Raw genomic sequence first — 3,920 nt, forward strand, 5'->3', positions numbered from 1 at the left:
TCCCCTGTTTTTATAGCACTGTACTGAAATCAATGGGAGGAGGGGGGCATTTCCTACCCTCCTCCACAAGTTACGAAGTGTCCGTAGGTGTGAGTGAATGTGTGTTGCCCTCCAGGGTGTATTCAAGCCTTGCGCCCAATGATTCCAGGTAGGCTCTGGACCCACCGCGACCCTGAATTGGATAAGCGGTTACAGATAATGGATGGATGGATGGATGGATGGATGGATGGATATTACGTAGTGTTCCTTTAAAGGAGGTTTGTGAACTTACACATTTGGACTTTAACTGAAACTGATCTTAATTTTACTGCAGTGAGTTCTTCACCCACGGAAGACTGCAGCAAACAAGACGGTGCAGGTGGGATTCCTGGACGTTAGTGCTCTGTTTATTATCCTCTGACCTGAGCTCTTCATCATCACTGTATCTGGGTTTGTCTCTCAGCTCTCTGTCAGCTGAGCACAGAACAGGCACAGACACGTGTGTGTGTGTGTGTACGTGTGGGTCTTTGCATGTAGACATTTTCATTTAAGAAATGTTGCTGAGGTAAACAGAGCAATGAAAGCCGTCCTGACTTTTTAACAGACCCTCCATGTTCACTGATCCAGAGCTCATCCTCCATCACAACAGATACATACACACTCTACAGCCGTCAGGTACCACTGTTTAAAGCTGTGTGTGTGTGTATGTGGCAGGATCATACCTCCTTGTGAAGACCAAAACAACCTGGTCCCAACAATGTCATCCCATTTCATGGTGAAGACGTGTTAAGGTTAAGTTGAGGGTTAATTTAAGCATCCACAGAATGAATGGAAGTCTATGTAATATCCCCATTAAGCATGAATACATGAGAGAGTGAGAGAGAGAGAGAGAGAGAGAGAGACAGATTATTCAAATGTTTGTATTCATGCTTAATGGGGACATCACATAGACTTCCATTCATTTAAATATACATTTGTGAGAGACAATATACAATAAGTTAATTAATTAAGAATTAACAATAAGTATAACAGAAACAATGTGTGTGTGTGTGTGTGTACGTACTCAGGAATTCCGTTAGCTGCAGGAGTGAGAGCTGAATTCCAGAGATGTCTGGGTGTTGTCCGGACCTGTCTGTCCTGCTGCTGCGTACCTGTTCCACAGGTGAGACCCAGAGGAATGTGGGCTCAGGTGAGGGAATTTGGGAAAGGAGCAGGAGAGGAGGAATGTTTTATCAGTAAACATTATTCCTCCAGTTTTCCCACTTTCTCCCTAAAAGTAGAGTTAAGCCAAGACTAGTGTGGTGTCTGAAGCCTTGTGTTTTGTTTTAACACTGGACTAATGTCACTATGGACACCTCTCCCCCAGAAGTTCACACTTTATTCCTAACTCCTGTGGAAATGATGATCATGGGGTACTTTCTGAAAGCAGTAAACATGTGACGTGGCGCAATGGAGCAATGAATCTTTACCTCACCTCATGGATGCTCTCACTGACCTCACAGCAATTCTCCAACTTTAAAGAAGACCTCTCCCCCACTGAGGAACACAGTTCTGTTTCTTAATGAAACGTCTGTGACCTGCTTTGGTCCAAACCCCACTGCAGTGTTCTCCCCCTGTGTAAACAGCCCCTGTTCAGAACGCCCGCTTTCAGCACCTTTTCCTTTAAATGATAATGAGCCGCTCGCTGTTCACCCCGACCCCGAGCGCACAGCAGTGAGGAGCGAGGAGCAGAAGCTCTGGTTTTTAGCCGTTTTCACTCTGTTCTCTTTCTTCTCCGTTTTTACTCAGTGCTCTTATTTCTCCACGCTCGTTGTGTCTGTTTTGCTGAGTTTAACCTCGTCTTTGTGCTCTCACATAAACATGGGTCCAGTGCTGTGATTGGACAGACTCAGACGAGGGGGCGGGGCCATTCTAAAGTCTCTGCACTTGACGTCAGAAGCGGAGCAGAATCAGAACGACTCGTTTTATCCTGTGTTTCCAGACTTAGGCAGCACACAGTAAACTGACTTGGAAGGTCTTGTTTCACAGTGTGTGGGTTGGTGGGCTCCAGCTTCACGCATTTAAGTGTTCACAAACTGTCACTGACTCCCCTGTGTAACTGTGGCCATTTGGGTGTTAGTGATGACTGTGTTATTCTTATTGCCCCGTAGGGTCATATGTTTTCAGACGCCTGCTCATCTTCCATTCAGAGATAAAGGGCATCAGTCAACAGTTTGTTCCTTCTTTGCTGCAATAACAGCCTCTACATTGCTGTGAGGATTTGATGGCATGAAGGTATTGGATGGTGCTCTGTTTCTCCAAAAAAGTTCACAGATGTGAGTGACTGGGTGAGTGTGTTGGTGACTGGGTGAGTAACTGGGTGAGTGTGAGTGTGACTGGATGAGTGTGAGTGACTAGGTGATTGTGTGAGTGACTGGGTGAGTGTGTGAGTGACTTGGTGAGTGTGAGTGACTGGATGAATGTGTGAATGATTGGGTAAGTGTATGAGTGACTGGATGAGTGTGTGAGTGTGAGAGCGACAGGGTGAGTGTGAGTGACTGGGTGAGTGTGTGAGTGACTGGATGAGTGTGTGAGAGTGACAGGGTGAGTGTGTGAGTGACTGGGTGAGTGTGTGAGTGACTGGATGAGTGTGTGAGTGTGAGAGTGACAGGGTGAGTATGAGTGACTGGGTGTGTGTGAGTGACTGGGTGAGTGTATGAGTGACTGGATGAGTGTGTGAGAGTGACAGGGTGAGTGTGTGAGTGACTGGGTGAGTGTGTGAGTGACTGGATGAGTGTGTGAGTGTGAGAGTGACAGGGTGAGTATGAGTGACTGGGTGTGTGTGAGTGACTGGGTGAGTGTATGAGTGACTGGATGAATGTGTGAATGACTGGATGAGTGTGTGAGTGTGAGAGTGACAGGGTGAGTATGAGTGACTGGGTGTGTGTGAGTGACTGGGTGTGTGTGAGTGACTGGGTGAGTGTATGAGTGACTGGATGAGTGTGTGAGTGACTGGGTGAGTGTGTGAGTGACTGGATGAGTGTGTGAGTGTGAGAGTGACAGGGTGAGTGTGAGTGACTGGGTGAATGTATGAGTGACTGGATGAGTGTGTGAGTGACTGGGTGAGTGTGTGAGTGACTGGATGAGTGTGTGAGTGACTGGGTGAGTGTGCGTGACGGTGTGTGTGAGTGACAAGGTGAGTGTGTGAGTGACAGGGTGAGTGTGTGAGTGACAGGGTGAGTGTGTGAGTGACTGGGTGAGTGCGTTAGTGTGTGAGGAATATGGTGGTACCTATATAAATGTAATTTCCTCTCTATTCATTGGCCATAAAGCAGCGTGTATTGGCCTTTAACCGAAGCAGGACCCTGAAGGCTGTCTGACGAAGGTCCTGCTTTTATTTCAGGACAAAAGACGACAGGCTTAAACTCCGCTCTCTTCTGTTTCTGAGCCTCAGACTCCAGAGATTTCCTTTCAGAGCGCCGCGGGCTGGACACCTCCACCCAGACTAGTGAAACCACACACACACACACACACACACACACATAAAAATGTAATGTAACTAAATAAATACGTATAATAAACGTAAATAAAGAAATACGTGATAAAGGAACGTCTGCATTAAAGTAGCCATAAATAAAATGTCTCTCCAGCTCTGGTTTGATCTGAAATTCTCGTACTGATGTTCTTAAGGCGGTAAAATGCTGATCTAGTAACTGCTTCAACACGACACTAAAACTGATCTGAGTCCATTACTACGCCAAGGTTTGGAGCTCGTTCTTTAGATTTGAGGGCTCTGGAGTCCAGATACGCAGCTAATCTCCGTCTTATTACAGTTCCCTAAATAAAATAACCTCTGCTTTATCTCAGTGTACGTGCCCTAGAGGGTACCACCACAGTCAGTTGTTCTGAGAGTGTATGTGTAAATATGTATTTTACAGACAGCTGCAGGGGATCAGAACTCT

At 46.4% G+C, this 3,920-nt stretch overlaps 1 long non-coding RNA gene across 1 annotated transcript; it reads left to right on the forward strand.

The window, feature by feature from the left end:
* The first annotated feature begins 1,075 nt into the window (after positions 1-1,075).
* Positions 1,076-3,474, forward strand: LOC136699645 (uncharacterized). The gene is made up of 3 exons (XR_010803657.1): positions 1,076-1,141; positions 2,130-2,253; positions 3,362-3,474. It is a non-coding gene; the product is annotated as an uncharacterized lncRNA (long non-coding RNA).
* Positions 3,475-3,920: the final 446 nt, after the last annotated feature.

Source organism: Hoplias malabaricus, chromosome 6 (assembly GCF_029633855.1).
Source record: "Hoplias malabaricus isolate fHopMal1 chromosome 6, fHopMal1.hap1, whole genome shotgun sequence".
Taxonomy (NCBI): Eukaryota; Metazoa; Chordata; class Actinopteri; order Characiformes; family Erythrinidae; genus Hoplias; species Hoplias malabaricus.